This window comes from Cetorhinus maximus, chromosome 27 (genome assembly GCF_964194155.1).
Source record: "Cetorhinus maximus chromosome 27, sCetMax3.hap1.1, whole genome shotgun sequence".
NCBI lineage: Eukaryota > Metazoa > Chordata > Chondrichthyes > Lamniformes > Cetorhinidae > Cetorhinus > Cetorhinus maximus.
In genome coordinates, this window is record NC_135905.1 from 12,193,292 (window position 1) to 12,205,329 (window position 12,038).

Sequence of the window (12,038 nt, forward strand, 5' to 3'; positions counted from 1 at the left end):
CCATCTCGGCCTCCTCCTGAGTTCCCCACTAACACAGCTGCCAGCCTTCAGCCAATTCAATTCACTCCATGTGCTATCAAGAAAGGGCTGAACACACTGGGTACAACAACATCCTGGCTGTAGTACTGAAGACTTGTGCTCCAGAGCCAGCTGTGCCCCTAGCTAAGTTGCTCCAGTCCTGCTACAACATTGGCACCTACCTGACAAGGTATGTCCTGTTCATGAAAAGCAGGTCAAATCTGATTCAGTTACCATCCCATAAGCAAAATGATGGAAGGTGTTGATATTGCTATCAAGCGGCACTTACACAGTAATTAAATGCTCACTAATATTCAGTTTAGGTTCCATCAGGGCCACTCAGCTCCAGGCTACATTACAGCCTTGGTCCAAACATGGACAAAAGAGCTGAATTTCAGAGCTGAGGTGAGAGTGACTGCCCTTGACATCAAAGCAGCATTTGATAGATTGTGGCATCAAGGAGCCCTAGCAAAACTGAAGTCAACGGGAATCGGGGGGGGAGAACTCTCCATTGGTTGAAGTCAGACCTAGCACAAAGGAAGATGGTTGTGGTTTTTGGAGGCCAATCATCTCAGCCCCAAGGCATCATTGCAGGAGTTCCTCAGGGTAGCGTCCTAGACCCAACCATCTTCAGCTGCTTCACTAATGGCCTTCTCTCCATCATAAAGTCCACTTGCCTGGACAAGTGCAGCTCCACCAATGACTAAGAAGCTCAACACCATCCAATTCAAAGCAGAAGGATTGGCATCCCATCCACCACCTTAAACATTCACTCCCCCGACAACAAAACACAATGGCAGCAGTGTGTACTATTTACAAGGTGCACTGCAGTAATTCACCAAGCCTCCTTTGACACCCTTTTCCAAACCCACGACCACTACCAAGCAGAAGGACAAGGGCAGCAAACACATGGGAACACCACCACCGCCTGAACGTTCCCTTGCACATCACATCCAGTTTCCAAGTTCTCTTGCACGTCCGGACTTCCAACTATTTCGCAGTTCCTCCCCTGTTAAAATCTTAGAACTCCCTCCTTAACAGCACGGTAGGTGCACCAACATCAGATGGACTGCAGTGGCTCAAGAAAGGGGCTCACCACTACTTTCTCAAAAGCAATTTGGGATGGGTAACAAACTCTGGCCTTGCCAGCAACTCTCACATCCCACGATAAAATTTTTAAAAAAAATTGCTGGAAATCTGAAACAAAAAAGGGTTATATAACCAAATTTCTTTGAAGCATTCACTCTCAGCCTATTGCCCTCTTGCACCCATACATCACAGGCGGCATACACAAAAGGTCTCTTTCCCTACTCTCCACACAACCCATTACAACCATTCACACCTCCCGGCTTTCACTACTTGCAGGAGAGGAGAGCACACAAGAGCCAGAAAGAGGCACAGGATGGTTGTCCCTCCAGCGATGGGCACCTTGTTGGCCATTGGCAATGCATGCCCACCTGGTCCAGGGGGCAGGAGGTTTTGTCTCGAGAGGTTGCAGATGTCCCTGCCACGAAAGCCCGAGTGTCCTGAGGCACTGGTGTTCAGACATGTTGAGAAAGCTGACCCTCTGCCCTGTAGACCCTCTGTTGAGGGGCCTTGTCCCCTTCCAGCTGGTGTCCATCCACTCTGCCCTCTGGGGGTGGGGAGGGGGGGGTGTGTGGGGGGGAGGGGGGGGGGGGCATGGGGTGGAGGAGAAGGCAGCTGGTGCAGCTGCTGGTGTTGCTCCTGATACTGCTGGAAAAGTTGGCCTTGATGTCACTTCTGCTCTTGGCCCTCACCAGAGGTGGAAGTTGGATCTGCAGAAGCTGCTCCCATAAGGTGGTGAAGGCTAGCAGCAGAGGTGAGTGAGGTGCTGGGCAAGCAAAGTGCCTTCCAAGGAGTTGGCAATCACCCACCGAGCAGTGAAGATGCTGCCTGAGAGAAGACGTGCTTTGAACAGCAACCTCTCACCTGGCCATGGCAGGAGCTCTCCAGCATAACTAATTAAAGCCTTCTCAGCCTGTCAGTTTCACTGAAGAAGTTCCTCCCACTGTGCACGCGCCTCAGTGTCCCTGACGAGGTGCAGGAACAGTGTAGAACCCTATGCGCTTTGGAGGGGAAAAAAATGAATCCAGGGTTAAAAAGGCTCTGAAAAGTTTTTATTCTAATTGGCTCAACTGCTTCGTGACCCAAGGGTGGTGGGGAGGGGGGAGCTGAACTCGGAGCACACCTGGGGAAAGCTGGAAGAGGGCGGGCGTTGCCTGGATTCCAACCCAACGTCAGTTTCAGGGGCATTACCATATCCGCACACATCACTTCCACCTGGCCACAGAAAATTCTGCCACAGCATCTGACAACAAGGACTGAGAAGGCCCTTGTTCAATTCCTGGTCTGTGGCTGCAAGTACCCCAAGATATGGAAACGAATATCAGCTGGGGCTCCAACTCTCAATGGGCTGGGCTAGTGGAACTGAGCATGCGCAAGGCCATTAAGCCTGGACATGCTCAGTTCCAGTAGCCTAGTCAGAACATCGTGGGCTGGTTTGCCAATGGCTTACACTTAAAAAAAATGAATTGCCTGTATTTCAAATATGGAGTTACCACCTTCAGTAGAAAAGGGAATGTGGTCACATTGAGAAGGAAAGAGTTCATAACTATCATGAGATACAAAAAAAAAAGATGATTTTATTGACTTTCTGTCGCAATGTACTATGAAACAGAATTTCTATTACAGTCAACTAGTAAGGTGCTGTAGACATCAAATAAAATGAACAGAAAGAGCTCTGAGAGCAGAAGGGAATAGTACATAATGACACAGTGGACTTTCAAGAATTATAAAGGTTAATTAAATAATTGGAAGGGTGTTCAGGGGGTGGAGACTGTAGTCTCCAGTTCCGCATAATGTTTATGAATCTTCCAAACTTTGATGCCTCATTGTGTGATGCACAGTCTGGTAATACACACCCACCTGTGTTATTCTCAATGAATATTGGATGCTACTGAATGTGTTTAATGCTCCTAATTTATTCTTTACAGTGCAACAATATGTGACTATCAAACAGAGAACTAATTGCTTCAAGTTTTGTCTCCTATTTCTTCACTAGAAAAGAGGAACTTACCAAAAACAGAGGTTTAAAACATCTATCAGGAAGTGTGGGATAGAGGCTGGGTTAAAAACTCTGACAAAGTTAAAACAAAAATAAATCCTGGCAAAACTCTGAAGAGACAATTTGCGGTAATTCCATCAAAGGAAGACGTAATATATTCTGTTCAATGGCATTTATGATGAAGGTTGCATCACTGGAAACGCCACTTTAATTTGGCATTGTCAGGCAGTACCTTTGGTCGCCTCGTAATTAAGATGTTCGTAGTGGTGACAATCTGTCACTGTGCATCAGAGGACAGATTCAAGTGAAATGGTTTCTTCAAATAATTCAGCTCAAAGGACTTCTTTGGCTTACGCCTTAAGATTTGAATTGGCTATAAAGTCCCAGATCCCATAAGGTCATCAGATACCTATCTGGGGCTGGCTTTACTATTTGCTGCCAACAAATCTCTCTAGGTTTCTGCAGACTAGAAAGGAAGAAAGACTTGCATTTATATAGCACCTCATGATGACCCAAAGCACTCTAGGTCCAAGGACACACTTTTATATTGTCGTCACTTCAACATGGCAGCCACATTGCATGTGGCAGAGTCCCACAACAGCAATGAGCTAATGACAAGATAATCTATCAAGTGGTTTTGGTTGGGGAATAATATTGGCCTGGACACCAAGGAGAACTCCACGACATAATGCTATGGAATTTTTAATGTCCACCTGAGAGGGCAGACGTGGCTCGGTTTAACGTCTTATCCAAAAGATGGCACAGTGCAGCACTCCCGGAGTGTCAGCTTAAATTTTGTGCTCAGGCCTCTGGATTGGGGCTTCAACCCACTACCTTTTAACACAGGAGCAAGCAGGCTACCAGCTGAGCTACAGTTGACATCTACGTTTAGCCACATATGTTGCATGCTGTGGTTGTACACTAATAAAGCAAGTTTTCTAACATGGTAATACTATTTCCTTTGGGTAGATGACTGGCAGACTAATTGTAGCTGAAAACTAGGTTTATGAAGGACAAGCTTAAAACTTTTCCCCCACATAACATGCATAGTAAACCTTCCCTTAGTGCACATTATAGCAGGGGGTGTCCAGCAATGTTTCCATATTTACAAGGGGCTCTCAAGGAGTGAGTCCATGTTTAAAAGGGATCCCTAGGAGTGTGTCGATGTTTGCAGGAGCCTGGAGAGTGCATCAATATTTGAACAGGGTCACTGGGAATACGTGTCAGGGTTTGCGGAACATGCTACGGGGTGAGTCAATATTTGCAGGGTTTCCCCGATCTTGTGTAGGGGCCTCTCACACAGAAAGGTTTCAAACTATACACAAGATGAGCTATGTCACATTAAAATTGTCTGGGTTTACCCCAGTTTCACAGCCGAAATAAACTTGAATAAGAACTGATGCTTTCACTCCCAAATTCAAATCTTCTTACTGGAGCTTGGGCTGATAAGCGGCAAGTAACATTCACGCCACACAAGTGCCAGGCAATCACCATCTCCAACAAGACAGAATCGAACCAACACCTCCTTGACATTCAATGGTATTACCCCATTCTGAAATCCCCCATTATCGACATCCTAGGGGTTACTATTGACCAGAAACTGAGCTGAACTAACCATATAAATACTGTGGATTAAAGAACAGATCAGGCACTGGGAATCCTGTGGTGAGTATCTCACCTCCTGACTCCCCAGAGTCTGTCCACCATCGACAAGGCACAAGTCAGGAGTGTGATGGAATACTTCCCACTTACCTGATTGAGTGCAGCCCCAACAACACTCAAGAAGCTCAACACCATCCAGGGCAAAACATCCTGCTTGATTGGCACCCCATTCACCAACATAAACATTCACTCACTCCACCACTGATGCACAGTGACAGCAGTGTGTACCATCTACAAGATGCACTGCAGCAACTCACCAAGGCTCCGTCAACAGCACCTTCCAAAACTGCTACCTCTACCACCTAGGAGGACCTGGGCAGCAGATGCATGGTCCTCTCCAAGCCACACACCATCCTGACTTGGCACGACATCACTATTCCTTCACTGTCGCTGGGTCAAAACCCTGGAACTCCCTTTCCTAACAGCACTGTGGGTGTACCTACACCACATGGGCTGCAGCGGTTCAAGAAGGCAGCTCACCGCCACCTTCTCAAGGGCAATTAGGGATGGACAATAAATGCTGGCCTAGCCAGCGGTGCCTGCATCCTGTGAAAGAATAAATAAAAGGATTTTTAACTTGATTGCAAAACCCAAAGGATTGGGCATTGAGTGCTTAGCTTCCTCTCATTGGCTGGTCCCACCAGCACAGGTAACATCGTGGGTTGGATGGGAAAATTTGGAGAGCAGCCAAAAATCAATTGGCTTTTGGTCACTCGCCCGCCCACAACAATGTCCACCGCTGGCAAGACCAGAAAAACCCACCATTATCTAGTATTCCTCCATTGGAAAGTTTACTTTAAAAAGATTATCTGATCCAAGAGCCCCAGTTACTGCCCATTGCTGGCAACCCTTCGAACGTGTGGTTAGCGATCGCTTATACAATTGAAGAATAACAAGGCATCGCTTTTGTACATCGGAGAGAGTCGATGGAGCCTCAGTTTAACGTCTCATCTGAAAAAAAGCATCGCTGACACTGCAGCTCTCCCTCGGTACTCCTGGAGTGTCAGCCAAGATTCTGTGCTCAAGTCTTTGGACTGGGGCTTGAACCCACAACCTTCTGGCTCAGGAGAGAGTGGTACCAACTAAGCCGCAGCAGCCAGTAAAATTGTTAGAAGATAACTGTAGCCTTGAAAATTAAAAAACAAAGCCATCAATTAAGGTTTGCAGGTAGGGTTGCCAACTCTCCAGGATTGGCCTGGAGTCCCCAGGAATTGAAGATCAATCTCCCAGGATGCTGCTGTGTGCTACCCTGGAGAAAAATCATCGGGACGTTAAAAAAGTTTTTAAAAAATGTTTCTTTGAACATTTCTCTTTACCAGATATCAAAAATATTGAAAATTGGAAAGAAAGATTGTTTGGCTGACAGTCAAGAATCATCTGATTGGGTAATGAGTCTTGTTTGCTTTCCAGTTGGTGTAGGAAGGCCGTACGTCACAAGGATGGATGTGTTGGCCAACTAATGGCTGGAGTCTGTGGGGGCAGGTCATGTGATGGAACCTCCAGGAATACACTCAATCCCAGTTGGCAACTCTAGATGCAGAGCCTGGTTGGGTTTTCACTAAAAGATTTACAGTATGTTACTGTTCATAGAACCACAGAGCACAGGAGGAGGCCATTTGGCCCTTTGTGCCTATGCCAGCTCTTTGAAAGAACTATCCAATTAGTCCCACACCTGTTTCCTCCTAGCCCTGCAAACTTTTCTTTTTTAAGTATATATCAAATTCCCTTTTGGAACATTATGGAATTTGTCTCCACCGCACTTTCAGGCAGTGCATTCCAGGCCACAGCAAGTCCCTGAGCAAAAGGAAATTCTCCTCACCTCCCCCACCCCACCGCCGCCCCACTTGCTTTCTTTATATACGAGTGAGTATATGTACTTACTAAAGACTCCAGTAATTCTATTTGTGAGGAGTGGAATAAGCTCACAGTGTCGATGTGGGTTACAACGCTCACTGAGGAATTCACTATGCCACCTCCAGGAAGGCTTATTCAGTTCTCATCGGTGCAGGGAAAACCGGCAGTCATTCTCCGGGAGTTGAAACATTCTTGAGAGGGAAGCCTTGGAGAGTGCGTTTGTGAGCCTGGAGCATCCATCTGCGCAAAAGCGTGAAGCATCTGTGTGGGGGAAGTTTGAAAGCATCTTCAGGGAATCCAGGCATGTTGAGCGGGAGCCAAAGATCCAGGGCTGAATGAGTTATTTGGTCGGATGGAGGTTGCAGACTGATTAAAAAGAAGGGAATCATGTTTGGAGGAATCACTGATGCAGCAAACCTGTTTTTTAATGGTGAGGAAAGGACAATGTCTGTTATATTAGGGATTCGTGCTCAAAGTTTAGAGTCCCAAATATAACAGGATTATAGAACCATGCAACACAGAAGGAGGCCATTTGGCCCATCATACCAGTTCCAGCTCTGTGAAAGAGCTGATTCATCCCACTCCACTCCCTTTTCCCCCATAGCACTGCAATGTATATAGTCAATTCTTTTTTTGGAAGTTACTGCTTCTAACACTCTTTCAGGTAGTGCCTTTACTCACCGCTGGTTACATTAAATCTGTATCCCCTGGTTACCAAGCCTCCTGCCTAGGGAAAAGGTTTCTGCATATTTATTCTATCAAAATCTCTGGAACTGTGGCTTAAGTGTGGGCTTCAATGATTTGGGGGCAGTCAGATTTGGTAGTCTAATTGTGTGGATGAACAGGGGACAAACATGGGCTATATTTTTGCTCTCATATTTCTTTTAATAACTTTTAGCCTGAATCGGTCATTGGCAGAATAACATACTTTGTATATTTAAAGCTGGAAGCCAGTACATTGGGTATACCTCACAGCAGTGGAGTTACCTGTAATAAATGAATTACACGCATCATACTTTGTTGAAGAACTGCTTGAAACTTGCATGTCAGGCAGTCCAAACTCATTGCACCTATCAACTCCGCTGCTAGAGCAATGCAATAAGCCTCTGGAAAGGGAGGTATCACCAGGTGCAGCATCTTCCAAGATGAAGTAGCAGTCTTGCATGCACAGGAATGTTCGACAACAACACCAGTGATTCGTGGGCAACAATCACGTTTGCTGTTAGATTTTTGAAGTTTTTTTTGACCCCTCGCCTTTTTCCTTCCTCTCATCCCGAAGCTGCAGGCTTACACCTGGTTACAGTCCCACAGATCACAGGCGCTCCCCACTACTCCCAGACCCATGGTTAGGCCAACTTCCAATCCACGTCTAATAACAGGTAGCATCACCGTCATGCCCAATGCCGTCCCTGTTCGTATGCACCCAAATGTCAACTTTGCAGTGGTGTGTGTTTTTATCCCAACATCAAAAGCAATAAAATATACCGGGTGAATTTCACATCAGAGTTCTTTCAACAACAACAGCAAAAGCTTGCATTCAAGGAGCACCAAGCAAAACGTCCCAAGAAGCTTCAGAGGAGTTGTTGTGAGTGGTGGCCGAGTTGGTCCTATTGATAGAGTTGATCAGCAGACACTTCTTTGATGGAAACTTTAAGTTTATTTCCAAAGATACTCAGGAGGAACTATTCATGCACTTACACTTCGAACTCTATCTCTACACCACTAACTGCAGAGGTAGCCCGTGCTACTCCCCTATTGGGTACTAAAGATCATGTGATCTTCCTTAACAAGCATTATTCTTAAAGGTATTTTACACACTAAATAAAACCATGGGCAGAATCTTCCGGTCGGCGTGTGGGGGCGGGCCCTACACGCTGATGTGTAAAATGACGGGCGATGATGTTGGGCGTGCGTCCCGCAGTCATTGCGATACTTCATTCGGCGGGCACGCGCCGGAGGTGGCTGTGCACCCACCGAAATGTAAACGGCCTATTAAGGCCATTAAGAAATTAATTAAAGTGCTTGCAAACGCTGCCTGTCCAACCTTAAGGCTGGGGGGCAGGCGAAAAGCCCAAGCGGCCTTTGCGTTTTTCAGGAAACCTGGATGAGGTTTTTCTGAACATTTTATTAAATAAATAAATACATTTTCATGAATATAAAAACATGTCCTCACTCATGTGACACAGTCACAGGAGGGGACGTGTTTCAATACATTTCTAAATCTTTTCTTTCATTATTTTAATTTCCATTCAATTTCCCTGAGGTAGCTCCGTGCCTCAGGGAGACTGAAGCGCTCTTTCGCGTGCATGTGCGAGGTGTGCGCTAGGCCCCAACTCTCTCTCCTCCCCCCTGCCCACACAGGTAGCGCTGAGCACTACCAGCCATGTCTTACGCTGGGCGGGCCTTAATTGGAGCAGGTCAGAGGCTAGGAATCCTGCAGTGAGTAACTCATCTCCTGATTCCCCAAAGCCTGTCCACCATCTACAAGGCACAAGCCAGGAGTGTGATGGAATACTCTCCACTTTCCTAGCTAAGTGCAGTTCCAACAACACTCAAGAAGCTCATCGCCTTCCAGAACAAAGCAGCCCGCTTGATTGGCACCCCATCCATCACCTTAAACATTCACTCCCTCCACCACTGACACACAGTGGCAGCAGTGTGTACCATCCACAAGATGCATTGCAGCAACTCACCAAGGCTCCTTTGACAGCATCTTCCAAACCAATGACCTCTAGCACTTAGAAGGACAAAGGCAGCAGGTGCATGGGAACACTGCCACCTGCAAGTTCCCCTCCAAGCTACTCACTATCCTGACTTGGAAATATATCGCCATTCCTTCACTGTCACTGGGTCAAAACACTGGAACTCCCTTCCTAACAGCACTGTGGGTGTATCTACACCACATGGACTGCAGCGGTTCAAGAAGGCAACTCACCACCGCCTTCTCAAGGGCAATTAGGGATGGGCAATTAATGCTGGCCTAGCCAATGACACCCACATCCCCTGAGTGAATAAATAATAAGAAAAATATAAAAAGTAATTTCACTACATAAATTTAAATGAGGGAGTCAGTCAATCTGAGCGAATTTATTCAGGGGGAAAGTGATCAGTTCCCTTATTATGTCATTCTTCTGGATCCTGAATGAATCTGAGGAATTTACCTGCAGTATTCCACTTGGCAGCCATTCCAAATACCGAACATTCTGTGAACATATTGACCACACGAAGTCTACATTCCCTGTCCTTCTGTCATTCCTTACTTTCAAGGTCTGCTCTGAATATATCTCATGTATGTCACCCATGTCTAGATATGTTAATAAAAAGCTTGTGGTGCATGTGCTTCCTGTTGTTACAAATTTTGGTTAACCCTTTACGTCAATATTTAATATTGAGATTATCCATGTAAACATTTGGATTGTAGTTTCAGGCTCCAGTCAACAGGTGGTAGAGTGGAGTTTTTATTTTTGGAGTGTCTCTTCCCAACTCCTCAGTCATCTTAAACCTTAATTTTTAAAGAATATATGCACCAACCGGCCACCAACGATTTACTGTTATGTGAGAAATTGGTCTAAAGTCCTCTCTCGTGTCCTTCAGCGTTTTTCCAGTAACCTATTAGCATTTCTGTGCCACCTAGTGCTGGATAGCAGAGAGAGCACGAGCAACACTGAAACCTAATCACTCAACATCCCAGCTCGGGCAGGCCAAGAATTGAGGCCTGAGGTACACGAAGGAGGAAATATGCCCAGAGTGATGGATGAAGGAACAGCTTGGGTCACTCGGCTATACGAGAAACCTCGATGCTGTAGCTGTTCGGTTGGGCGAACTTTTTTTTGCAGCATTTTCAGACGTGATCTCATCGAGCTGTAGAGCCCTTACATCACATAACCTGCTCAACCTGACTGTCTGCTGAGTAAAGTACTATCACACGAGGAGGGGGGGTGGCGGCTGTTAAAAGTCTTTCGCAAACCAAATTCCGCCACTGAGAGCTGGTCAGCAGTACCGCAAACCCATTTCACTATGGATTATTTATAACCTCCTTTCGGAGGGCGCTGGAATCCTGCTTCATTTCTATTCCTGTGACAGACGATCAATGCTTTATTGCTGAAGAAATCAATACATGAGGACTCTTACTTTCGGCATATCCTTCTGCTGACAGCGAGCAAAGGGCGCCTCCAGACACAGAGAGAGAGAGAGAACTCCTGTCTGATCATCGCACAGGCATATCTGCTTCTACAGCCAATTGCTGTAATGGAAGTACTCGTCAGCCTGAGCGACTACTCTATTATATTATACGTCTCCTGCCCAGTGAGCCTTCAGTTTGTACAACAACTGAAAAAAAATTCCCTGTCTCTGCCAGTGGATATTTCATTCGGGCTGCTCGCACATCTTGCAATATAAGCTTTTTCCTTCTCGGTGGGGGATCTCGGGCAGGATGAGATTAATGCTCCCTTGAAACTTGTGCGTAAAATAAATAAATAGAAGCAAAGCTTGATGCAGCAGGACCTGATTGTCAGATAAATTAGCCAGCTCCAAGACGCACTTAACGTGGAGCAAACTACTCGCTAGCATCCTAGCTTATTGACATTCTGTAGATTCGTTGGGGGGGGAAACACTAGGTTGAATTTAATCTTGCAGAAAGGAAGAAACTAGCTTCCTGCTTCATTCCTTTGAAGCCTAATTTGAGTCTCCACTGTAAGTTATCCTTCTGTTCATTCTCTCTCTCTCCGTCCAGATAATTCATTCTATCACGCCAGTCCACTGCCACTACACCACATCTTAACTTGTACTTAATCCTTCCTGCACTTTTTTGCAAAAAAGCCATGTACTCAGTAGCAGGGTTACAAATCAATACTCCTGATATGGAACAGCAATCTGCAGCTTTACAGAGAACACAATGGTAAAACAAAGGTGAATCCTTGTCCAGTATCACTGAACTGTACAACAACCAGTATAACTGCTGCATCTCTGCTCTGTGCCTCAGCTACTCAGCTAAGGTAAATGAGAAAACAAACAGTATTATATTGCACTTACCTCTTCTAACCTGCCTTATCTTAGGACTCAGCATGCTCTCAGTCCTCTGTCCTCTTGCTTAAAAGACTCAGCATATCGTCACTCTCCCTTCTCGCACTCTGTTTCACCTCCTGATACCATTACCCCTTCACCAGCGGACTCCCTCTGGTCAGCTGCACCAGTGAAAACTGTTGTGCCATCCACTCCCACTGACAGTCCTGGAATGATGTCTCACATCAGGCTAAATAAACCCTTATGCATTATTTATCTGGTCCTGAATTAATTCTGCTCCAAACTAACCATTAAGTACTTGAGAGATTACCGTTGATAAATCACGAGAGCGCACATCAGGGGTGCTGGTGGCTCCCTTTCCTAATTGGCCCATGACCAATGTTATTAATATGCCTTT

At 45.9% G+C, this 12,038-nt stretch overlaps 1 protein-coding gene across 2 annotated transcripts in view; it reads right to left on the minus strand.

Moving 5' to 3' along the window:
• The window catches only part of arhgap22a (Rho GTPase activating protein 22a), a 376,947-nt gene that overhangs the window by 322,193 nt on the left and 42,716 nt on the right, over positions 1-12,038 (minus strand). Inside the window, exon 1 of one of the 2 annotated variants that reach the window (XM_078530721.1) lies at positions 6,647-6,691. The exons of the other annotated variant lie outside the window; for it this stretch is intronic. The gene's annotated coding sequence lies outside the window, so the exon portion shown is untranslated. Of the gene's footprint in view, positions 1-6,646; positions 6,692-12,038 lie in introns of those variants that run through there. 2 annotated transcript variants of the gene reach the window in all.